This window comes from Desmodus rotundus, chromosome 10 (assembly GCF_022682495.2).
Source record: "Desmodus rotundus isolate HL8 chromosome 10, HLdesRot8A.1, whole genome shotgun sequence".
In the NCBI taxonomy this organism is placed as follows: domain Eukaryota; kingdom Metazoa; phylum Chordata; class Mammalia; order Chiroptera; family Phyllostomidae; genus Desmodus; species Desmodus rotundus.
The window spans coordinates 102,645,249-102,671,856 of record NC_071396.1 but is presented as its reverse complement, the minus strand read 5'-3'; the positions used below and the strand labels follow the sequence as shown (position 1 = coordinate 102,671,856).

At 46.8% G+C, this 26,608-nt stretch overlaps 1 protein-coding gene across 5 annotated transcripts in view; it reads right to left on the bottom strand.

Moving 5' to 3' along the window:
- The window catches only part of ZNF532 (zinc finger protein 532), a 95,645-nt gene extending 73,393 nt beyond the window's left edge, over positions 1-22,252 (bottom strand). The window contains exons 1-4 of one of the 5 annotated variants that reach the window (XM_053912624.2): positions 21,696-22,251; positions 21,218-21,288; positions 20,026-20,107; positions 19,831-19,940 (exon numbers count right to left, since the gene is read on the bottom strand). The gene's annotated coding sequence lies outside the window, so the exon portion shown is untranslated. Of the gene's footprint in view, positions 1-19,830; positions 19,941-20,025; positions 20,108-20,897; positions 21,081-21,217; positions 21,289-21,695 lie in introns of those variants that run through there. The other 4 variants (XM_053912623.1, XM_053912625.2, XM_045187740.2 and 1 more) reach the window with 4 other exon arrangements.
- Between the last annotated feature and the right edge of the window lie 4,356 nt (positions 22,253-26,608).

Sequence of the window (26,608 nt, the reverse complement as noted above, 5' to 3'; positions counted from 1 at the left end):
GATTTAAATACTCCCACCATGATACACTGCAAGCCACTAAAATCGTGTCACTGGAGGGGCTGAGACAGGTACCTGCAATGAACTGGTGAGCAGGTGAAGCAGCGCCAACTCCCCCGATCACCTCTGCACCCCTAAAATGTGTCCCTGTTCACAGAGATTAGGAGGGAAGGAAGAGTCTAGGGAGAAATGGTTGAAGCTTTAACGGGTTTCCTTACCGTGAGACTACCCCAAATCCCTATCCCCACGCCTTCTGAGGTCTCTACTACAGAACAGCCCTCTGTGCACTCTGAGTCACAAAGGGCTGGCGTACCTAACGCCTACCAAATCTGTTCGACCTCCACATAGAGGCGCTATGTGTCTGCTGGGGAACACCATCCGCTGGACATGAGTCTATTCGTTTGCAGCCAATAGGCAGACACACCACAGGAGCAGACATGGTAGGACACCCAGAGATGCCTACTCCTCTGTAGAGAGCCACCAATACCAGCCGGTGTGTCCTGTTCGACTGGGGCAGTCCAATTGGGGTCCAACTTGAATGACAACATAGAAAACCCAAGCAGAGCCTCTGCTCATGGGTTCCTCGCACAGGGAAGACGGGGAAAGTACAGACATAATTTCTTTTGGCCTTTCCTGTGGGATGCTGACTTTTCCCCCAAGTCCCACAATGCACCTCTTATGATTCCAGTAGCCCCCTAAACCTTACTGTACATGAACTTTAAAATATTTCAGGTAGGGCACAGTATTAACCTAGGTGAAAGTGCCAAAATAGCTAGAAAAACTGATGTTACTTCTGTTCACAAAACGCCGAAGAGTAGCTAACGATTCGGGAAGACTTCAAGTCAGATGGAAATAAAGTGGGTAAATGGAGGATCAAAACTGCAGAAATGGCAAATGATTTATTAATTCCTTAGGGAAGAATAAGGAGGTCAAAAAAATCTTAACACCTCACAAACTAGCACCCAGAACCGGCACCAGCCATGGTTTATTAGATTTGATAGTAAGAATATTGTTTTCACTTATTTTATGTTCAAACCTTCCTAAACAGAGGAAAGGTTTCCTATGATGACAATCACACATTTATACGTCTGTGCACAAGTGCTGAGGACGACCAGGCACACAGCGGACAGGGAGAACAAGATGACCACAGAAATCTACCAAGGTCCTGGCTAGGCTGAGACGGGCTAGGGGGCATCTGGCCCTCCTCTAAGCGTTAGAACCTGCACCAGAGGAGATGGCTCCTCTGCGTCACTACCAAAGGCAGTGACGTGACAAGGAAAAAGCCACCTGAAGTGCAATGAACATTTTGGGGGCTTTCCAGAAGGATCAGGCTATTCTGGAACCACCCAGCTGATTCACAGGTAAAGTACAAACGTGCCACCACTCTCCCCCACACAATCACTGCTTACCCACACAAGAAGCACAAGCCAAACCCTTACAAGATAAACAAAATGTCACAGCCAACCATTTCACAGGTGAGCTAAGCCTTCAGGCAGTTCTAGTATATTAGGTAACAAGCACTTAGGTCCAAAAAGGCATACAGCTTCCCAATTATCTCGTGTCTGAAAGCTATTATTAACTTATCCCAACATAGGAGAGATTCAGTAACTCCCTGAAGCTTCGGGCTCTCCACCTTTTTCTTTGAAGTACAAATCAGAAATTGCTGACTTGATAACCTGGAATGACCAACTTGCCCAGTTTTATTGACAAGCATTTCTTAAGACGTTCTGTGTACCAAACAGGACAGAAACGGAAGGGCAAGAACCCCATCATTCCGAGAACCCCATCATTCCGTCCCCCAGCAGCAGAACCCGGAGTTCTTCTGTGTGAGGCCGGCTGCAGTGACGGCACCCCAGCCGCTCTGTTTCACACCCCCATTCAGGGCCTCCTCGCCAGTGTGACCACAATCTCTATGTGAACATTGCTACTCCATTAGAATCACTCTTGACCGCCCAGGTGTCATGGTAGAAAAGAGTTTTATTTAGCCAATAGGCTGCCATTGATTCACAATACTTTTCATTCATGGATTTTAACATTTTTATTATTAAGAATAGTATATGCTTTCTGCAAATACTCTAAACCCTAGAGTATAAGCAACAGAAAGTCCGTCTCCAGAAGGCCCGCTCCTCAGAGATTAGCTCTGATGGCCTTTGGGATACAGACTTCGAAAGGCCTACATAATCACCAGTACACACACACACACACACACATAATTTTCACATACTAGACTTGTTAACGTTCCACGCTGTATCAGAGACATCTTTCCATGTCTATGCGTGTTTCCATCGTGTCAGACACATGTCCATGTTCATTCAGCGCACACATTCGTTTAAGAGTACCCTTTGAAATTCAGATTGTGATATTTTCCAAAGACATTTGCCAAAGCAAGAAACCAGAGACCTTCCTTCAAGATTTCTTGCAAAAATAAGAGCACTTCAAAAGATAACCTTTAAGGCATAGTGTTGAGTTTTCACCCATTTGCTTTAAAATTCTAAAGATGTATTTTTAACTCATATGATAAAATGAAAGATGAGGGAAACGGGGACATTAAAATCACTTACTTAAATCATAACCCCCATGTTTAATGTGTCTCAAAGAATAACTTCAGTCATTCCATCCATCAACAGACTCCACGGTCTTGATTTCACAGGAAACAAGGCTTGACGGTGGACAGCTTTGATCTACTACCCATGACTGATATTTCATACTCTTTTAGTTTCATTTTCATAAGGAATCTCAACCTGAAGGAAATCTTATCTAATAAACCGCCCTGGCTGGGCAGCTCAGAGTTTGGAGAGTTGTCCCAATCCGCCAAGGTTGTGGATTTGAACCCCTACCAGGGCACATACAGGGATCAACCAATTCAATGAAAGCACAGATAAGTGGAACAACAAATCGATGTCTCTCTCTCAAATCAATAATGTAAAAAAGAATTAAACAATAAATTACTTTCCCCAACTCAAGGCAAGTGTGAACCCAAAAGTTCCTCACGAAGGCATAGGCTGGCACCTAACACCCTATTGTGCTGGATGAAAAGAAACCAGTGTGGTCAACAAGACGAAAAGGACTGGTCAGAAGAACAGAAGGAAGTAGTCGCTGGTCAACTTTCTAGGGTGACTTTAGCCAAACTTGTTATAAATAAATTCTCATTTTAAGGAAAAAGTCTTAAAACGTGCAAAGTCACAAACCAAAGCCAAGTATAAGAAACCTTTTAAACCCCATTTATAAAGCATAATCTGTTTTATCTGGTGATTTTTTAATGTTCTTAAGTACAAGGGTCCCAGGTCCCTGTATAAGGGAAGGAAGGAGTCCTTTACCTACTAGAAGGGAAGGGTCCCAAGAAGGAGGAAGAAGAAGAAGGGAGGGGGAAGAAGAGGGAACAGAGAAGAGAGGGAGGGAACAGTCGTGCTTGCAAAGGAGACATTCACATTTAAAATCATGGCTGCTGAGAATACAGGTAGTACTTGACATGTTATTTCATCATACTTTTTATTACATTTTAAATTTTTCAAAAAAGAGAGGGAGCAAGAAGAATTCCTCTAGCAGTGCTTTTCAGAATCCTGGAGATTTCAGCAAGCAGATACTAGGTACACTTAAAGGTCAAAAAAGTAACCAGAGTCACTAAAGAGGTAATAACCACCCTTCCCAGCAGTGAGGCAACTGGAGCCCAAGGCACAGAAACTGCCCTCTCGGGAGAAGAGAAGCAATTTAGATAAGCCCAGGCTACACAGCTACCGGTAAATCCTGACCATCTCATCTGACCATCTCATCGTGTCATCATACCTGGGATTTCTGAAGCACCTGCTCCGCTTCGGAAGACACGTCCTTTGAAGCAGAGTGGACAAGGTAATCTGAAGGCTGTTTTCTGAATTACTGGATTTTATTTAAAAATGAAAAAATATATGTGAAGAAGCATATACCAGTGGTATGAAGAAAAAGCAGAAGATGTAACACGGATATATGTTATATGGCTCAAGAAAGACCACCTGTTTTGGGGGGGGGAGAGACCATGTGATGACTCTACTACCTGAAAAGAGGGGCCCGGGAAGACTGTAGTCACCTCTACCTGGCTCACTTTGGAGCTTGTAGTTCTTAGTGTGTTATGTAAAGAGTGGGGGAGAAAGGAAGGAGAATCTAGGAAAGAGAAAACATGGACCTCAATATGCTAAAGATGGGGGGCGGGGGCAGGGATCGATCATATACATTCTCATTTTTAAAAAGAAAACACAAAATGAAAATATCTGATTAGAAAATCCGTGATGTTCAGCCATGACGGGGTCCGTTCGAAGTGGTTCTTGGCATTCACAGCAGTTGACTGATGTAATATTCGATTTTCATTTGCAGTTTGCTAAAAGCACATGGAAGTTCTAAATGCCCAAGTTTCCGTGTTTTCAAGTTATTAATTCCTATTAATAAATGAACTACCCAGGAGTTTTTATCCTAAGTCTGCTCATACAAAATTAAATGTCCCATAAAGACTGTTTTATCATTCAAGTGACTAAACTCCCTTAAAATATATTTGGCTTTCAAAACTTACATCGGAGCGTAATTCCACAAAAGGTCTTAACGGAAGGCCCACAGTCCTCCCTGTCAAGGTTCTTATTTCCAGGAATGCAGGACACCCACAAAAGGCGACGAGAATAGACAATAGCAGAGCAGCAAGAAACCATTTTTGAGAAAAAGCACTAACCTAACAAAAAGACTGTCTGTGGAGGGCTCCTTCCCTTCCAAAGCCCCTGCTCAAAAGAAAATCAATTTGCATGCAATTTCTCCTTCTCGGCCCTGTGGGCCTCCTGGGCGACACAGCTTTCACAAAAGCGGCCACTTCCTCAGGAAGTGGGACTGACCACAGCTCGCCCCCTCCCCCCCCTGGCCTCAGCATGTCTCCAGCATTCAGAGAGGGACTTGGATTTGGAAGAGGACACTTTCATCAACAGGGACTAGTCCCGCAGGACACAGACATTCCTGCGTGCTCAAACTTGGGGATTCTGCTTTGCTTTGTGGTTTTCTGGCCCAAATGGATGGTGACAGACAGGTCCTGTGGTTGCTGCCGCAGCAGATGGGACAGTTTCTTTACCTCCCTCTTCTCCCACCACACCCCCTCACCCATGACACGCAAGGTACATCCTGGACCACCCTGTGACTAAACATGCATCCAGCGTCCCCAAATTAAGCAACACCAGTCATTCCACGTGACCACTGTTTTCTTTTTCTGGCTGCAGAGTCAAAAATAGAATAGTTCTGACTTACCATGAGTGCTAGGGCTCTTGAACACTGAGGCATCTACTTACTGAATATACAAAGCTTCCCAAAATATATGCCCCCGTCTTTTTCTTTAGAAAGCTGAATGTAAATTTGAAGGGCAGGACTACCCTCAGGTCAACATGTCAAAAGATGGCTGTGCTAAAACCCAATGAAAACAGGAGTTAAGAGTTAACTCAACCCCCAAACACTGCAGGCAGACCTGAACACCGCCAGCTGAGTTCTTCCCGCCCAGAGCCTCCTCTGCCTGCACACCTGGGTTATGGAGTAAGCCACCTAACCCGGTTATCTGGCTGTGTTCTCCCTAAGGGTGTCCTTCCTTTCACCTCCAGGAACCCCTCTGGGGAGTGGGTGCTCTCCCTGGGCTGACCATGCCTGCAGATGTCTGATCTGTGGCAGTAAAAAGGTGCTCAGCAGGGCTGTTCCAGGCCCCACCTGAGTTTGCCAGCTACTGAAATAAAACACTCAGCAAAGGAGATCACCGCCGAACCCTCTCTCTCCAACCACGCCGCCACAACCAGTAAATTCAAGTCCAGGGAAAAAACCCTGCCTTCTCCTTAGTTACTCCAAAGAGAAAGGGGCAAGGATCCTACTTGCTGTGTCTGGACACGTTGTTGATCTTAGGGCAGAAGGGCAATGTTTTCAACCAAAACAACAAAATCTTCCAACGTCGGGGGCGAGTATATAAAAATGTGTAGCGACGTCATTTGTAATACAGCTAAACACTAGTAAACATGCAAATGTCCACCAACAGGGAAACGGGTAAGTCAATTACACTCCATTCCTTCTTTAATCATGATAAAATACACGTCACATAAAGTTTACCACCTCAACCATTTTTGGTTTTCATTTTTTAAAATATTTTTTTGGTTTATTTTTAGAGAGGGGAAGGGAGAGAGAGAAACATCAATGTGTGGTTGCCTCCCACTGGAAACCTGGCCACAATCCAGGCAAGTGACCGACTGGGAATCGAACCAGTGACCCCTTGGGTTTGCAGGCTGGTACTCAATCCACTGAGCCACACCAGCCAGGGCCCATCTTAACCATTTTTAAGTATACATCGTGTTGAGTACACTTACCTGGTTTATGGTGCATCTTTTTTATGGAGCACTATGCGGTGGTTAAAAGTAAGGTAGAGCTACTCTAGACACCGATGTGGAACAATCAAAATATACCATGTAGTGGGAAAAAATCAGGTCATAAAGCTATATATACACACACACTACACTAAAATTTTTAAAATATAGGTATATTGCATTTTATGTTTATATGTAGATAGATAAAATATACCGATATATGTAAAATTCACAAAAAGGCTTAAGGATGAACATCGAACATTCTGACAAAGAAAAAAATGTTGTTCAAACTTCATCCACCTAAGTGCAGGTGTGTGTTTTCAAAATCTTGTATCTACAAGGAAGTAGACGCAAGTTTAAATTTCCTATGAACTTAGGGACAGTCAAAGCCATCCATCTGGGCAATTCTGTCAGAGGTGATTTTGTACAAGCTCTCCTTCCACTGGACAGACATTCTTTTCACTGAAAGACCACTGTGCTGGCGATTTACGAATTCGTCAACGAGAAATACTGCAAAGGGTCTGGGCTGAACCTGTCATCATTAATAAACCACAGGAAAATTCATGCAGCCTCCGCTTGAACTGGGTTTTTCAAATAGCTTCACAATGAAAAAAGCAAGAAAAAAAATGTCTAAATTCCTTCTTTTTTTTCTTTCTTAAACGAAGCATGTCTAGTGAATTCCAGTATGTCAGAACTAAGAAACTGCTTACCTATCCCTTTGCGTACTAAAAGCATAGGATCCTCACTTGAGGTGGAGAACTCCTACGGGTTTAGAAGCTTTCCTTTGGAATTTTATCGACACCACACTTTTTAGTAGCATCTCTACAGTTCTAGCTGGAAGCATAAGTATAGATTTTTTAAACGAGAAGTAATATTGTGAGTACAAAAGGGGAAGTAATTTTTCCTTTGTCACCTGAATAAGCCCTCTAAATTTCTGTGCATGAATCCTAAATCCTTTGTCCCTGAAATGCTCAATCCAACCAGCAGCTCTACTTGTTGCTGTTTGCTTTCTCACTTTACCAGTAATTTTTCTCTGTGTTAAATACGAAAGTTAAACTATCTGCAAGCTGCCCTGGCTGGTGTGGCTCAGCGGACTGAGTGCCTGCCTGCCTGCAAACCTGAAAGCTGCCAATTTAACTCCCGATCAGGGCACACGCCTGGGTTGTGGGCCAGGTCCGCGGGTGAAGGAGTGCAAGAGGCAAGCAAGAAACGTTTCTCTCACACACTGACGTTTCTCTCCCGCTCTCCCGCCACCTACAAATAAATAAGTAAAATCTTTAATAAATAAATACTTGCAAGCACTGTTGAGACTTCCAACATTAGGAAACATGGAAGAGAAAATGAGTTGCTGAAGGCACTTCTCCACTCCTCTGGGGATTTTAGAGCTCAAAGACTAAAGACTTGCAAGACTTGCTTGCTCAAAGACTTGCTTGCTTGCTTCCTTCCCTGGGAGGTCTTTCTTTTGCAATTTCACTACCCAGAGTTCAGAAGTATTGTTCTTGCTCCAAAGCCACCGGGAGGGGTGGGGAGTGGGGGACTTAGCCCCCCACCACCACCCACCACCACTGATAATTAGCACTGTCCAGAGACCTTTTGTTTGTCACCACTTGGCAGAGGGAGAGGGGCTGCTACCGGCATCTGGTGGGTGAGAGAGAGGAGGCCAGGGATGCTGCTCTGCCTCCTACCGTGCACAGGACACCCCCACAAGAAGGAATGACCCAGCCCCAAATGCCAGTGGGGCCGAGGCTGGAAACCCTGCTCTATGGGCACAGACTTCCTCCTTATCATCCTGCCCTCTTCCCATCACAGTAAACCCACTCCCCTTGGTCACCCACAGCAGAGCCTTCTCGTGCGGAGATGGTGGCCAGTCCCCGCTGCAGCTCACTGCCCCTACCCCTGCCCTCTCCCACCAACTGCAACTGGGTGTGGACGAATGGGCTCCCTGCATAGCTATCACAACTCTCCTTACATTTCAAAATAAGCCATTGCCTAATCACCACACAGTTCTCTCCAGATACCAATTTCACCTTCGACATGGTTGGAATTGTGAAATATGGTACTTTCTTCTATATATTATGACTGAGAGCATCCCTCAAAGTTATCACTTATGGCATGCCTACTGGCTGTTGATTACAAAGAAGCTCATGTAAAAGTTCTCTTCCTGGAGTAGACAGAAAACAAAATAAAAGAGAGAAAAAGAATTAATGACATCATTTTACCAATCGCCGTTCTTTTTGAAGGGGAAGAATAGAGGACACTCTCTGGTACTCTTCATAAGGCCCTCTGGCGGTTCATTCATTTCATCTGAGACAACCAACAGCTTGGAGCAATGCTGGCCCAGGAATGCTCCTCCTGTTACTAAGCTTCCCACCGAAAAGAGGGAAGAGGGGTTACTACAGGCTAGGAACTTGGGAAATGCTGGGTTAAACACACACACACACACTTTTTTTTCTCAAGGCTTTCCTGAACTTCCGATGTGCATTTTGTTACGGGGATCCCCGCTGAGGGCACCACCCAAGCTTTTTTGAGGCTGGATGCTTTTGGAAGACTCTTGAAACAAGGGTTAAGAAAGGGTTCTCCTTGAGAGATGGTATTAGGAAACAGGAGTGCCTTGGGAGGAGAGTGTGTGAACAACTCTAGCTCCCTTTGTCCCAGTAGTTCCTCCCCAGAGGTTCCTCCGCATCAGCCCAAGGGAACAAATGTCCAACTATGGAGGAAGAAAAACAAACAGGTATTTCTAAAGGGGCTCTGCCTTCACTTTGATGCCATAAAAATGAGTTCCAAACCCTGTTTGGCTGGTTCAGTGAGTACTGTCGAAAGGAAGCCCTTTGCGGTGTGAAACACACACACACAGAAGCAGGCGCGCACACATCTGGTAGACCAGATGGAAGAGGAAGAAAAGGACCAGAGGAAGAAAACCCAGGACAGGAAACAAGGGGTCTCTCAATGTGCACCTATTTTCTACAGCCGTAGCCACATCAGTGGCACGGACCAAGCAAGAAATGCCTCCTGGATCGTGACAACAGGGGGAACACTGGTGGACCCAGAAGCAGGGGCTCTGAACCGCCAAGACATTTGAGTCTGCTGCCGACCAGCTGTAGAAATGGTACCTGTAAACCACAGTCCACTGCAGTGCTTGAAAGCGTGGGCTTTGCAGTAAGATAAACTACACTGAGTCCTGGCTCTTCCCTTTAAAAGTTACATGGCTCTGAGCAAGTTACTTAACTTCTTTAAGCTGGGTTTTTCCAGCATAAAATGGAAATCAGATCTCCCTCGTGGAGTTATTGTGAGCATTAAATAAAACGATCCAGCCCTGGCTGGTGTGGACTCAGTGGACTGACCCTGCAAACCAAAGGGTCACCAGTTCAATTCTTAGGACACATGCCTGGGTTGCGGGCCCAGGCCCCAGTACAGGGCACACAAAAAGCAACCACACATTGATGTTTCTGTCCCTCTTTCTCCCTTCCCCTCTCTCTAAAAGTAAACAAATAAATAAATAAATGAAATCTTAAAAATAAAATAAAATGAAACAACCCAGATAGCTGCTTACCCCTGGGATACAGTAAGTACTTATTATTTGGAGTTATGGCATCATCAAAAACAAGGTCAGCAGCAGGGTTCTAACACAGAGAGAGCCCTAGAAGAAACCAAGCCACAACTCTGCTCCTAAGTTGGTGATGGTAAGACAGATGTCATGAGACTTCCCAACAACCACATGGGGCATAATGACGAGTTTCTTTCACTGAAGCGCCTCTTGCAGAAAGGCAGCCTGGCGAAGTCTTCTAAGATGCCGAACAAATTTGTCCCATCCTCTACGACCTGAAATTAGAGCATCCTGTAACCAAAGAACTTACAGCTAAATTTGAAACCCCAACAGAGGTCAACAATATCCTAATGCTCAAGATTAGAGAAACAGAAAGTTTTTTTAATTCTGAGTCATCTACATCGAAACCACTAAAGCACAATTATTATTACTCAACTGCTGAGCTATGTGTTTCATCTTTCCCAAAATTAACACTGGCCACATAAACCAGACTCGCATTTCACCAGGATACATACCCATGAGGGGCCTCAAACATACACTCATGTGCACATATACACAACACACACCCCTACCTATGAGGGGCCTCAAATACACACCCGTGTATGTGCGAGACCCTGAACGTCATGCATGAACTACCCCTCTCACCGTCTGGCCAAATTTCCTACCCCCGTGTCTCAGTCCAATGCATTACTCAGACAATCAGCATTTTCTATGCATTTATAAAAAAATGTCGAAAGCTAAACATTGTTTTTGTGATTTTGAGTACACAGAAAACATTCCATCCCTACACTCACAAGAGCTCAGTTCTTCTGGCTACGATACTGAAGAACGGTTAAGAGGTATAGACTTTGAGGTCAAAAAGACCAGGTATGAACGCCAACCCCCACACTGGCTGGCACCCTAGCCTTGGCACATTCGTTCATCTCTCAGAGCCTCAAATTCCTCAGGCATAAAAGGAGTTCAGACCACCCACTGGTCAGGGCTGCTGTGAGACCCAACTATTCAGAAATCGAAAGTGGCTGAGAACCGAAGCGCTGCACTCGCCCAGGGTGACCAAGTCACCCTTCAGCTAACCTTCCTTGAGACTTGTGTGTCATCATCGTTTCCAGACTCAAAATCTCTGTCCTCGCAAAAAAGCTACGTGCAGCGTCCTCTGTACGATTTCTTCTTGTGCCAAGTGTTTCACTTCCCCATCGTCTCCTCCTTCGACCATCCATCCCTCTTGTTTTCAACAATTCTACCCCAAATTTATCTTCATCAAAATCTCTCCTTGGATTCCATCTTTTTTTTTTTTTTTGATTCTTCCCCCCACCTCTACCCTTAGAGTCCAAGCAAGCATGTCAGAAAACAGTATAGAAACTAAGGACACAAATTCAATTCACTCATGGCTAAGTTATTTTCTGACCATAATGAATTAAGGCACAGCCACAGGCCCCATTCCCAAAACAGTGTGGTCATATAGAAATTCTGTACTCTGGGCTATAAAGAGAACAGATGAAAAATAACACAAACCAAGGAAAATCCATCTCTCCCACGGGGCAACAATGCCATTCCCGTGTATGAACAGGAGCACGTTTCGTCCTACACAAAGGCAGCCCCCTCTTTCACTGCCCCCAAGCTTGTTAAACTTAGCTGATGAACACGTATAAATCATTTCTCATTGCCTTTACTCACTCACTCGACGGCTGAGGATGTCTGAACAAAGGCGGCTACCAGATTTCACTGGTACAGCGACACCCTCCAGAAAGCATCCCATTGTAAGATGTGGGATATCTCGACACTGGCAATGGCTAAGTGCATCTGCCTACATGGTCCTTACTCTACTGACCCCTCGGGGAGTGTCTCACAAGCCCAGTGAGAACTGTCACCCACGTAGAGTTAGCAGTGACCTGCCCTCCAAAGCCACAGCTGACTAGACCAGGACCAATGAGATCTTCGGTCCTGAGAACCAGAAGGGGGACTGAGGCACACAGGTGACGTCTCCTCGTGCTTTAAATGAGGACATGGATACCATCAGGAACATGGTAATTACTGGGTGTTTGGCTATATCAGGGGGACACTTTGCAAAGCATGTGAGTGTCTGACCACTCTGCTGTACACCCGACACTAACACAAAATAACACGGAGTGTAAACTGTAATTTTTAAAAATGCTTTCAAATACATAAATAAATACATGAGGGCACGGAAATATAAGGGCTGTGGGACAGCCATTCGCACAGGAGAGGAACCACAGCTCTACCAAGAGACAACGTAGGGCGTGTCGGCACCCTGCGAAGGACAGGGTACAGAGTGCAGGGTGACGTCGCAGTTCCTACTTCCCAGTCCCTGTGGCATTCCAACAGGTAGTCAGTATCAAAATCTCCTAATGACACACTTGACATTGTGTGTCATATAAGCCTTCGCAACCTGGCGTGCGCTGCATGCTCACAGCTCCTCTCAGTTGGGACTAGCCACCCCGCACGTGCCCAAACAGCCCTAGGTGGCTGGCGCCTACCGTGGGCGGAGCCGTTCTACACACAGTCATTCCTCCCGGATCGGTCCCTCGGATGCCTTCTCCGCTCAATCTTCCATCACTACCCAATACCAGAGAGCAAGACAGGAGTATCTGGTCACCATGACAGGGGGAGGGGTGGATCAAAGGGGGCAGCCAACCTGCCACACTGGCACGATCCAGTTGTTTTTAAAAACTCCGATCAATGTAAATTACCTTACACCGACAGACAGGCAATGCAGACTACGGCCACTCACTCACTGAGTGGGCTGGGTTTTCCTAGAAGCAAAGACCACTGAAGTACAAGGTTATAGCCACAAAATTCGCCCTAGATTTTCCACCTGCAAATGAAGGTACCGCCAAGTAGGAACAAGCATGCTATCCTCCTGCCCACATTTCACCCACTTTAACCAGATGCAGGGCAGCTGGAACTGAAGACCTGCAGACAAGGCAGGAGACTGTCGCTGTATGTGTTTCTATGGCACAAGAAAAAAAAAAAATCCACTTATAAACGAGATCAAAGGAAGGCCAGGAGAAACAACTCACTTCTAGACAGGAAAAAAAAAATGCCCTTCTCTGAAAATGGGGCTGGAGAAGACAGAATAGCTGAGATTTTACAGAAGGCATACCATGTACCTGGCACTCTGCTAAGCACTTTTATATGCATTTGATCCTAAAAAAAACCCTCAAAAAAGTATAGCTAAGAATTTAAGTAACTTGCTCAAGGTCACTGGCAGAATAGAGGTCTGTATCATTGAGGGCTAAGCAAAGGCAACTGAAAACGTCCGTGGCCTTACCCCCCAGATTTAACTGCAACACTAGGCATAATCCATTCTCAAACCACAAACCTCAAACAACTTCCCCCACTCTTGCTATGTTAAATCAGCAAAAGTGTTAAGGACCAGCTTATCCATGAGTACCTTACCTGCATCAGGCTTAATTTGAGTAACCCATGGTTTCAGCTTCTCACGATATAAGGATTATAATATGAGCTGACTTCTAGACCACAGAAACACACGTGATGAATTTTGGAAGGCAGAGAGAAAGTAATGATGCAACAGCCTTAGACTGGAAGCCCAGAGGGCTGGGTTCTAATCCCACACCTGCCACGCAACCCTGGACGACCCCTCCCCTCCACCCCAACACGGGCTCACTTCAGAAACGAGAGGCGATCGCTGCGAATGTTTGACTTTTCTAACCAACTACGTTTTTCAGCAATCTAATTCTTACCTAGAAAGAATTTGTTCCGCACAGACGAAAACCATCAAAATCAATACCCATTATTAGACTCTGAATCAGCCTTTGGAAAGCAGGGGTTTAAGGAAGGCAAAGGCTGAGTGGAGAAAACATTCAAGAACTACACCACCTTGACTTTGTCTTAACGCCTCCGAATCCTTCAGGATGCCTGGAGTCTCTGATTATGTAAAGTTGTGATACTGTTTGACTAGAAACAAAACAATACAAAGCCTGCTTGGGACAGCTAAAAAGGCCTCTGAGTTTGCCTAAAAATAGTTCTTTCAGCCTTCAGGTTTAGATCAAGCAGAATTTGCTCCCACACCTCATTCTGAAACAGAATTGAGACGATTCAAAGAATTCTTTAACCTGTGTTTGTTTATTGTCAGAACAAAAGATTTTTCTCGCCACCACTCTTCAAATTTGCTTTCATTTTCTCATCCTTTTCAAATAATAAATAAAACAAAAACACCTCTTTGTTCCTTCTCCCTTCCAATTTATATCCTCATCCTAGTCCCAGTAAAAATGTCTGTCTTTTCAACACACTGTTTCTAGCACTGTCTGTGGTGTGTGGTGCAGCAGATACAGATTCTCTCTGCGTGATGCTCGTCAGGAACACCTGGCTAGTCACAAGGGCCCTTCCAAGGGCTACATCACACACTCTCACCCCGACCACCTGCCACTTCTCACCTGGACATCACCAGCGTGATTAGCACTTCCCGGGCCCTCTCTCCTCTCTCCACCTCCCGGCCCCTGAACACCCTCCGTTATTCCCCATGTCCACCTTCTGGGCTCCCCCAAGGCTGAATAGCCTGGTGGTAAGGAGCAGGCTCCAAATTCTGCCTCTACTACCCCTAATGAGCTGGTGCGCCCCAGCCAGGCTGGGATCTTTGCCTCAGTTTCCTCACCAGCAACCACGGGGGACAACAGGACGCAGCTCACCTCGTGGTTTCGGTATAAATAATGTAACACATGGGAAGGCCCACCGTGCCGGGCGGCTACAGGGTCTACAGGTATCAACTACTCCTATTTTCTGCCTTTCTGGAAATTGGCCCTCCAACTTCCTGAAACATGCACTTCAAGTTGTTTGGCCATCCCCCTTACTTCACTTATGGTTTTTATCATATAAACCATTATCCTAGGGGACCCTAAACTCAACCTGTTTTCCACTTTTTCTCTGTCACCTCTGGTCTATGCAAATCCTTCCCAATCTAGACCTCTCACCCACACAGATCTGGGAGACGAAGGACACCCCCATGAGCAACTCAACCCCAGCTCGAACTCGCTGTATTGAGCCCCTCCACCTCCACCTTCCAAATCTCTTCTGCCTTCTAAATTCCAGATCTCAGCCACAGAAACCTCAGCAGGAAGTAACCTCTGAAAGCTACTACCCAAGAGCCCCTAGCCACCCTCCTGTTGTCCCGTCCCTCACTCACCAGGCACCACCACCCACACACCTACCCCTGAAGCAGCCATCATCCACCTGCCCATGCCTTGGATCAGGCCCTGGTCTCGTATCATTGGACTTCCATGCCTCCAGCCTGAACAGTTCCATTCCATCGTCCCAGGGACAAACCCAGAACCTCTGTGATTAGAAGTCAGTCTCTCTCTCTTTTTAAAATTATTTTAGAGAGAAAGAGGAAGGGAGCAAGAGAGACAGAGATGGGCTTGTTCCCCTTATTTATGCATCCACTGGTTGCTTCTTGAATATGCCCTGACCAGGGATCAAACCCGCAACCATGGCGTATCAGGACAACGCTCTAACCAACTGAGCTACCTAGCCCGGGCTAGAAGTTAAGTCTTTCTGCCTAGACTGCCTATACAAGGAAGTCCACACACAAATGGACTGTACAGACTGACCTTCAGAAGTCTGGCCCTTGACCGCCTCCTAAGCTTCCTCTATTCGCCCACACCACACTCTCCCAAACTGCTGGCCACCAACTCCCTCAGTGCCCCTCCACACGCTGCTCCACTGGACCCTCCTTCTCCCCCAAGTCTTGCCTGCCTTACCTGTCCTTACTGATCTTTCCCAGTTCACCTCGGAAGCCACCCACCTCTTCAAGGGCTCCTCTCTGGACACATGGCATTGGGTGGCCCATTCACATTCCTGCCATAGCATCTGTAAGACACTTCCCACTCCTTTTTGTCTGGATTCCTCTCCCTTCAGTACCGCCAGTGTCTAACACTCCATAAGTATCTGTTAAGTAGGTGAAATAACCCCCAATTAAACATCCCTCCCCACATTTCTGGGCTCTCCCCCTCTACATCACCACAACGTTGGTCTGTTTGTTCTTCCTACTTGTTCTCCCCGGTCTTTAACACTATTTTATCTGCACGCAGCCATATAAAAACTCTGCCTCCAAAATCTACCTACTTCATTGCTTTGCTATTGAGCAACTATTTTCACTTCCTTAAAAGGCATAAAAGCTGAATAATAACTTCAAATATTAAAACACGACCAATATTTTGGCAGGCAGTAAGTCAGACAAATTATAATTAAGCTGTTTGTGTGACTACGATTTCAACAAAGATCTTTGGTACCACTTCCCAAAATTTTGGTTCTATTATTGTTTGGCGTCTTCCTGAACCTGAAGACAAATGTAAAAATTAAACTGCCAAATGTTTCTGAGGAGATTCAAAATAATTGCTGTAGGAAATAAAGGAGATTTGACCACTTGCAGTTTTTTGTTTCCACTTTTGGCTAATTCCGATTAGTTCTGGGTTATAAAGCATGTCATCCTGTTAGTGAGTGGTCTATTATCACGAACATCTCCCATTTGTCCTCAGATAATGTTCGCTACAACCTCCTCCTCGAAAAGCCTTAACTCAGCTGACAAGACTAGGTCTTGTTTTGTGAGCTGTGATGACCTGAACATATCTTCATTCAAACTTCTAATTCTTAGGGACTCGCTAGATGACCTAGCCGTCTCACTCCAAAGCCTTTACCGACGAGATCTAAAAACTTATGTTCGAACAAAGCCCTGTAGGCAAATGTTTCAGCAGCTTTCTTCACAATCGCCCAACGCTGGAGATAACCCTGACGTCCTTCAGTCGGGGAGTGGGTAAAAAACTGACGTACACCCACAGAGAGGTCCACAACTTGACAATAAAGAAGAGCCAATCATGGATACACCCAGTAAGATGGATGAATCTCCCATGCACTTTGCTCAGCGAAAGAAGCCATTTGTATGACCTTCTGGAGCAGACGCAGGGACAGAACGAATCAGTGGCTGCCAGGGGGTTGGGGTAGAGAGAACAGTGGGACAGCAGGAGGACAATTTGGGGGGCGATGGAACAATTCCTTCTTATGGAGAGTGGCGGCAGATACTCGGGGTTACACACTAATCAAACACAGAGAACCGTCTGCCTCCGAGTCAATTCCACCGTGTAAAAATTTTAAAATTAAAACAATTAGTAAATCATGACTTGTTTAAAGATCATTCCCTAAAATGCAACGAACACAAAGGTGTGGCTGCCGTTAATGGTTTGTTGTTACTGGACTGACTTGGAAGAGATACTGGGGGCGTGAGGAGGGAGTCGTCCCAGATCTTTCCCAGATCCTTTCAGTTTCTCTTGTGTTGACAACCTTTGTGAGGTTCCCCAACCAGGGTAGCCTCTGCTCCAGCTGTGCACGGCCAGATGGAGTTCTACCAGGGACATGGGGACGCTTACTCGACACCAGCGCAAGGCAGATTATACCCCACAGGAATGCTCAAGAAAGCATTTCAAGTGAAAAAAATCAAGGGGCCGGGTGACTAGAAATCCTAAATTCTAACCCACCCTGGTCAAAGGTGTGAGCAGGAAATTCCATTTACTTGTTGGCTGCCCCCTTCCTACACTCTCCATTGAAAAAGGGTAGAGGGGAGCAGGGCATCTCTTTGTGACGAAAGAGGGGAAAAGAGATGGAGAGGCCTCCTGAACCAGGACGTTGAGTTCTAAAAGCCCTGGGTCCAATGTTCTTTCACATGGAAAAAATCATTCTCAGTAGGCAAATGGCAAAAACAAGCAAAGGTTCAACACCCAGTGACACTTTCTTTCCAGTGTACCCTCTTCAGCCAAACCCACACATTCCTCCTCCAGAGGGAATGGTCGCCTTGGGGACCGCCGCAGGCAATCCCAACCAGGCACTGGGCCCCAGGGTCCAGGTGTGGCTGCCTCCAAGGCGACAGGGTCGGCCACACACAGGCCCTGGTCCCAAGTGTGGGTGCCACCCGGTTTGCTTCCTCCTAGTTCCTCCAGGAAAGAGAATGCTAATGCTGTTGCTGCCCTCCACGCTCACATTCACATTCCCAAGCTCAGAAAACTCTGATCCTCTCCCCGGGGGCCCTGGGCTGCCATTGTCAGACCTCAGCAGGAGGCCGCCACCTGAGACAGACCTCAATCCAAGATGAGCTCCCCGATGGCCGCCCTGGAGAACCAGCTCTCCAACCTCACACTGCATTTGCAGCTGGAAAGACCGGCCTAAATGCAAAACAAATGCTATTTTCCAGGAGCCTTCTGGTAGAGGGGGAGGAACAAAGCTCAAAACCACAGAGAGAGTAAACCAGAACATTCTGTGACATGCGATGCTTTACAAAGAAGAGCTTTTAAACATGTTATATCAAGAAAGAGCCCTTGCAAAGGGTTAGCTGTCAAAGTTAAATACAAGTCACTGGCTTTCTAAAGATGGGAGTACAAGACTCAATTATAAAACAGCTAATGAAGGTTTATCATATTAGCCATCTGAGTTTTCGTTGGCACCAAAAAAGCCGGAGCAGCATATCATGCAACGTGGACCAGGACCTGCTTTGCAAGCAGATTCCTGCGCACACTCAGGCACAGCACCTCTGATCGTCCAAAACGTCGTGGAATTGAAAACCAACTGCAGCAGTGACTTGCAAAGAATTTTGTCCCTGCACATAAGCTATTTACTGGTATACCAGCCCAAGACCACATTTATCTCTGTTAAATGCTACACAAAGTATTCTGAGCTAACCATGCACTCCAGTCTCCCTCTGCCAGCTTTCTCACACACTGGATGCTCTGCAGTCATACGAAACATTTCTGAACAATAAAAACCCTTGCCTACTTGATGCCCTCCAGGGCAGATACTCTGCCCACCGAATGCCTGCACACAACCAATCCTAAGATCCTGGGCATTTCTGAAAAGGCTCTGTTCTGCTGACCGCGAAGAGGAACAAAATATCCTCTTCAAAGTAGGGGAGAAATTTATTTTCAATCCTGTCTTGTATGGGCTCCCCTTGACTGTACTTGTTACCAAGCCAGAAGACAGAACCAGTTCTGTTGATGACATCATATTGGATGTGATTCTGGAGCTGCTGGTTTCCTGTTTGGGGAAGTGGAAGTTCTTTTCACAAGGAACCCCAAGGCAAAATGTTTAGTGTTCCCCTGTAAGCTCTCACTGCCTTTGTTCTTCACTTGGCTATACTCATTACTGCTTCCTTCTCTCTTCTCCAAAGCCTCTGCTTCTAGGGGGTGCGTAAAAAAGCCAGCTCAAACTGAACCACAGTCTCGGAAGGCATCAGACATTTTCTGCCATCCAGGGCTGTAAGGCTTTGCGTGAACAGGCATCTTCACAGATGAAGCCAGATTACCCGCTGTCCTCCGGGTATTGCCTCAGGATTCCACGTTAAAATGTATGCCACAAATAATCCAATGGCAAACTCTCCGTCAACAGCCCCCAAAATCAATAAAAGCCATTCCACCACTTGACTCGGGAGTGAAAAACCTTTCAGGCTAACACAGAGAGCCCGGTAAAAGAAAGGGGGTGGCTGAACAAAAGGCGAATCTACCTTCAGCCCTCTCAAACCCCAAAAAGGTGGCGAGGCTGCCTTGATTTGGCAAAGTCCTGGCTTTTTTTTTTTTTTTTTTTTTTTTTTGTAATCATTGAGGAAAATGCTCCCTGTGTATTGCTTTTAGTCTTATGCAAAACAGTGCATTCTCCACAAGGCCCTGCCGCCTACCATCCTCTAGACTTGCTTTTTTCCAGGCCTGACTCTTCTCAATGACTAGACACACACGATTTCATGAAGTCATTCTAATTTCACCTGGACAGAAACACCGTCGTAAAGTCACCCTAATCCCATTAAACGTGGATAACATTAAGAGTCTTTCTTCTCCACTCCGAACCCAGTATTACCTCCAGGGTACCCATCCACTGTCAGTCTGTGTCTGAATGGATCTTCAAATAAATACTTAAATTCATGCTCAAAATATCGTATCTCACCTTGTGAACCTTGACCTTTGGGAAAGACTTTGGACCAGTGTTCAGTTACTGTCACACAGTTGCATTCTCTGCAAACATGAAAGGGTTAAAAGCAGCCCCAGTCAACAGGCCTACAAGGGAAAAAAAAGACAGCATGTATGCCTTACAGCATCACTGGAAAGCATTCCTGCTCATTTCCTAGAACAATACTGTTACCTTTTGGCCTTCATAATAGTCAGAAGTATCCCCAACACCCTTTAGTAGCTTCTAAAAGGAAAAGCAGAACACAGAACATACCCTGCAAGAGAAAAAAAAAAAAAAAAGCATGCAAAGTAGCAATCTCCAGCAACAAACAAACTACCATTACAAATCCATCAGTTCATTTTGATTTGGTTTTGTTAAAAACAGAAAAGAGAGAGACAGAGAGAGACAGAGACTGCACAAACCAGTGTCCCCACCCTAGCAAGTCACATTTTTTTCTTTAATAAGGGTCATAAATCTCAGCTCCTTGTCCATCCCTTAAGCAAAAGAAAAAGGCAGGAAAAGCCCAAGTAATCTCAGACCTTGCAAACCTGCACATTTTCCCCATCTTCTCTACACAGAATCTTGTAGGACTCCATTAGTCACATACCAGTGCTGTGTGGTGTCTAGTGTGCATTCACATACTGTGTTGGGATGGCACCTTCCTGCAAGCTCCTCTGCTTTTGGCTGCCATGGAGGGAGGAAGCTGCTATCCCACTGTAGTAGCTCAGTGACTGCATTGTGTTCAGGAGCTGATCTGCCTCAAACCAGTTTCAGCCGGTTCTGGTCACCCTACATAAAAAAGCTATGGCAACCCTCGCTGAGTTGCCAACAAGTCCCTGAAAATCATCAGCACAGGGGGATCTCGCTGGGGGTTGCTTTTCCCTTTTAGGTTTTCCTGAGGAGGGGAAGGTCATCGTGTGTCCCCCACCACCACACAAGCACACAGTCTTGGAAATGCCCACCTCCCAAGCACCCCAGAGCCCCTCAGGGCCCATCCCCCCTCCCCTCCACCCGAAAGCCCACCGCAGACACTGTTGCCCCCTCCTTCTGCTTCCCCCACTTACCTCCCACAACCTGGCTCAGATCTTTGTGTACGTGTGTGTCAGTGTGTGTTCTCTGTGTTGGTGGCTGACAAAGAGCCCCCAAGAAAGCAATCTATGTGTCTGCTCACACTGGATGCGCCGGCTGCGGGAGCCGGCCGGCCTCGGCCTCCTGGCTGAGTGGTGCTGGCTTGTTGACCAGGCTCCTCTCTGCCTGTCACCCCCACCCCACCCAGCCCCCTCCTCCCGTCCCTCTCTCCCTCTCTCCCTCTCTCTGTCTCTCTCTCTCCCAGCCCTGTCACCACCACCAGCAACCCCCCCACCCAGTCTCCTCCTCCTCCAACCTTCTCTTCTTTCAAGCACCTGGGGGGAGAAGTCCAAATCCTTTCACCTCGAGGCAGAGAAGTAGAGATGCCTGGGGTGGGGGTGGGGGGCAAAGGAAAGGGCAGTGGGAAAGAGGGGCACAGAGGCCTTTAAAAATCCTCTGTGCACAGCCCGCCCCGAGGGGGAGCAGGCAAGCTCCTGCGCTCACGTGGCCCCCCTCTCTGAACCTGTGGGGCCTAGCAGAAACCGCTTGTCCTCGGCCCCCCAAGGAAGCTGGCCGGGCGCGAAGGCTGGCTCTCCCCAAGGCCAGCGTGGGACAGGCCACTGCAGTCAGGCGAAACGGCCTGAACCTCACACGCTCACCCCACGCCGCGGGGTGGCACGAAGGGCCGCGCCCACAGCTCGCCCCGGGGGTCCCCCGCGCGCCCCTTCCTCCACGGCCCTACGCCCTCGCTAGCCGGCTCCCTCCCGGCCCCCGCCCCCCAGGCGCACACCCACCCCCTTCCCGGGGTTGGCCTTCACAGCGGTCAAGCCCGGGCGTCTGGGCCGCAGCTCGGATGACCTCTGTTCAGCGCGGCGCCGCCGGCGGCTGCTGCTGGGGCTGCGGCTGCTGTCGTCGTAGCGGCGGCGGCGGCTTCCATGTTACGGGCGTGTCATCTGCATTCCCGCTGCCGGGGTCTGTGTGTGCGTGTGTGGTGGAGCGGCCTCGCGCCGCAGCTGCCGCCGCCGCCGCCTCCCGGGCTCCGGGGCCGACCCGCCGCTGCCGCCGCGGCCTCGCCGTGCGCCCTCGCCGTGCGCCCGGCCCGGGCCCTGCGCCTCCCCGGGCGCCGCGCTCTAGGCCGCGCGGCAGTGACGGACCGGCCCCGGAGCCCGGGGCCTACGGCTGGAGGTGCGTGCCCGGCGGCGGTAGCTCGGGCCAAGCGGCGAGCGAACAAAAGGGAGCGCGGGAGAGGGGGAGGGGGCGGCCGGTGGGGGGAGGGAGGCTTCGGGAGCCAGAGCGCGAAGCCCCGCGGCCGGCCGGTGCCGCGGCGCGGAGGGAAGACGAGCCCCGCAGACCTGCCAAGTCTCGCCCATCTGGGGCTGCTGGATTGCAGCTTCGCCCCGGAGAGCGGGGTGGTGGTGGTGGTGAGGGGATGGAGGGAGGGCTGCTTTTTTTTCAAACGACATTTCAGGCTCTCACCCAGTCCTCTCCATGGCCCCAAGCCGCAACTTACTCGAGTGGAAGGAAGCAAGGCCTCGCCAAAGATGGTTGAGAAAAGACTGTGAGCCTCGACCCAGGATCCTGAAGCCAAGGTGGTGTTTTGTTATCCTCGTAATGGTGGCAGATAAGAAGAGATCACGCTATCTTCAGATAACTTCAATCTGAAATTCTCCCTGGAGGTACAAGAAGGGGCTCTCTTCCGTTTAGGTAGTAGTTTGGAGCCCTCTTCGCCTTCCACTGAGCCACAAAAGAATGGAAGACACCCCCTGGGGTGGGCAGAAAGCCCTGGTGTAAAAGACACATATTTTGCTTGCAGAGAAAAAGCCACTGGGGCCAAATTGAAACGTGGCATGTTCGGTTCGTGCAGTTGGGTTTTGGGGTGGTTGGGTTTTTTTGTTTATTTTTTAATAGGGGAAGGGTATTGAGTAAACAAGATGTAATAGCCAGGTCTTTAAATTCAAGAAGGGAGGTGGTGTACAAAGGTAGCAAGCACGTATTGTGCATACAGCAGGTGGTCCTAGCCTACAGAACACAAAAGTATACATATACCCCATAAAGCCCGCAAGGGTGTATCATCGTCAACACATCCGACAGAGACAATATATTACCACCACATCAGGTATGCTATTTATCCAGTCCTGCTGCTACCTGGCTCAGCGGCCTGCACTCAATGGACAGGTCTTTTAGAGGGAGAGAGACATGCCATGTCAAACTAATTGTGCCTACCCTAGAAACAGTACAAAGTAGAAGCATCTGAAAAATGTCACCTTAACCTCTTCAAAAGGCTCACTCCTGTTGCAGTGAAAACTCCCAGCATAGGAAGCGGTTTTGTATTTTATTTTAAATTAGATTAATTGGTTACTATTTGCAAAGTGCTGAGAAGTCGATTTGGTTTTGTTTTTTTAAATCTCAGTGTGCCTCTCCTTTGCATTAACTTCCACTGAGGAAGCCATTGTTCTCTGTTATGGGGACACGGTATGATGTAAATTGAAGTAGCATTTTTGCGCTTTAAGGCTTTTCATGTAAATGAGCCAAACGATTGTTGCACAGAAGAGCTGTTGGTCTTTCATTTGACACAGCAACCTGTTTGGAGTGGCACGTAAATTGGGACACACGTTTACACGTGCTTAGAAAGACCTATGTAATCTGCAAATTTTGCCAGCCACGGCCTCACATTTATCCGTGTTACAAGATGATGAAATAGAAACTCATCTTCTTTTAGCCTGAAAACAGTGCCAGGCCTCTGTGGGTTGAGTTTCAGCTTTACCTGGGCTTGATTTCATTTGAAAGGAGGCCTTTTTTCTTCTCCCAACAGTGGGCCCTTATTAATATGCATGTGAAAACATTACATGCATTGACAAGTATCCAAAGGCCTGCTTATCAGAAATCTTGATAACACTACACATACTACAATATATGGAATTTCGTAATATGCATACCAGAGTAAATCCTAGGTTCCCTAGATTCGAGATCTTTGTTTACTACAAACGCTCTCTTGCCCCTCCCCCACTCCCTTCTCTTGAGAGTTGAAAGCACCGCAGAGCAGCGTTTGAATGGTTAGCATTGCACTAAAGTCTGGTTTGCTTAGCATAAAGTGTCTTGGTGTAGAACTGCCTGGTGGCTTCAAAATGCCAAATATTTTTTGAGCAGAGCTTGGTGCAAAGCCCAGTGTTTTGGTCAAACCTAGGCTGGAGGAAATTAGCTTGAAAGCTCCATTCATCATTTGCAAAAAAACGGCAACAGATAACATTGCAACTACTTTTAAAAACCATTAACAGCCCAAAGTAAAAGATAATTTCTTGCAAATTGTCTCTGTTCTGTAGAAGTCTTCGGAGAAATGTCTCTGCCAGGTAGAGCAAGAGTTAAAAGCAGAGCATGCATCTTACTTAGTCCATTGAAGGAAATCCTTCAATTCCACAGCAGAAAAAACAAGTTTTAGTGTAAGTGTTTTTTTTAAAAATGACACTACCCCTCTTCCCAAGAAATCGGTACCACCGTTCTTTCTATTATCCTGCATATGTAACTTGATCTTGGGTACCACTCAGCTTTGGACAACAACAGAAGAGGTAACAGGGCTGACTGCAAGGATGAAATAAGCTATTATTTGAGTGCTGTAGATAAGAAGGGACGGAACAAAGAAATCATATTATTCTTACACCAAATAGAAACTAAAGGCATTCCAAACCCTTTCGGATTTGGTCTTTGCTGTTTTTATTGCTAACTCTCAATGTCTGGGTTTTTTCCTCCAATCAGTATATTGCAAAATTCCAGCTTTTTTTTTTTTCTTTTTTAATCCTTTTGTGGTTTGAAGCCGGCTTTGCAGGCTATGTAGATATCAGTGTACACAGCACATCCCTCCACCCTCAAATTCCACTACGGAATTGGGAAATTCCTTTGTTAGGCAGAGCACACAAAGGTGCGTTCCTTGAGGGAAAGGAGTAGAAAAACAACGAGAAAAGCCTTTATCCCACCATCAAAAGTCCTTGAAAACCCTCCTGAACCCTCTCCCCCACCCCCCGCCCCGTGACTTGAACGACACATTTTTTAGCTCTAAATGAAACTAGGCCTAGGCATTTATAGAGAGTTTAATATGTCCAATTTGTTGGCATGTTTTTAAAGGAATTACTACACTCTTCAACACTAGAATTATAATTTAAAGATCTGTAGCTGAGTGGTCAGCAAAGAGCAAAAAATCAATCTTTTATGTTTAATATCAAAATAGTAGTATTATCGGGGTTTATTTTATTTCCCAAAGCATACCCTTGAAAGAAATGATAACTAGATTGAAATTATTATTTGCCTAACAGAAATAAACAGAGGGGAGATCTAGGAAAGGATTTTCTTTTTCCTTTGTTAGTCAATTTCATAAATAGATTTTCTGTAGCAAAGACTCCTCCCTGTTCCTGAGCCTCACTTTGGAAATGCTTGCCGAGGCCTTTCCCTAAGACGCCTGAAGGGGTGGGGGTTGTGTTCTGTTCAAAGATACACTGAGCACATTAAACATTTTAAGAGTTTATTTGAGCAAAAATCTATGCTAATTAAGCGTTGCCAAGCCAGAAGTGGTTAGGAACAGCGGTGGTCGCCAACCTTTTCGGCACCAGGGACCGGTTTTGTGGAAGACAATTTTTCCAAGGCCCCCGGTGGGGGATGGGGGTAGAGAGTGGATGGTTTGGGGATGATTCAAGGGCATTACATTCAAGCTCACCTCCTGCTGTGTGGCCTGGTTCCTAACAGGCCCCCGACCTGGGGTTGGGGATCCTTGGTTTGGAGCACTTTACCTGCATAAGCGGAGGAAGGAATGACGTGAAGAAGGGGCAAAAATAAAGAAAGGAACTTAATTGACTGGCTGTAGTTGAAAGCCCAGTTGGCTGCTTGTGATTGTCCTCAGCGTTTTGATTTTGCAATCTTGAAGTCTTTACAGACTAAGGTTTTAGTTTGCTGATGGAGGTTAACAGAACACCAAAGCCACCTAAATCTCAAGGCCTCCTTGCTTAATTAATTCAGCTGTTCAAAGTTGAGCACATCTCAATGACATCCTAAGTCCTGGCTGCTGGATGGATCCACGATTCTTTGTCTCCTGCTATCTCTAAAGGCCTAACTGCTGGAAAGGCAGCCTTGCCGGACGAAAGAGAAGGGCAGGGACTGAGGAAAAGTCTTGTTTTATGAACTCCAGAGAATCATAGAAGAGCCAGAAAGTATGGGGGGGAGCGGGATTGAGAGGTCAGCAAAGGATTCCTCAGGCGCTATGGGCCAAGGACAAAGCCTTTTGAGAATTTTGTAAAGTTCTTTAACCCTCCGTGACTTCCACATTGTGTCTGGGCTTCTTTGAAAGGAACTGGGGTTTGGGCTAGTTTCCGACTCTTAAGTCCAAGAGGAGGGGAAGAGAAAGCTACAAAAGTATCTGAGGAAAGGAAAGGCAATCAGGCTTAATCCTACAAGGAGAAGGAGGGAATGCACAGGAAATGGGGACTCAGTTCCACCTGAGAATGGATCTCATTGGTCCTCTGCAGTACGGAGGCTACCTGGGCACTATGTATGTGAATCTTCATCTTTGCATCTGCCCGCAGCACCTGCACCAACCGCACCAGTTAGCACAACACCCTGCACACCCCATAGCTGAAATGAACTAGTTACTTGCAAACTAAGGAATGGATAATAAACCTCCAGGCCCCTAAAAATAAGTATGTCCTAAGGGAAACACAAGATCCTC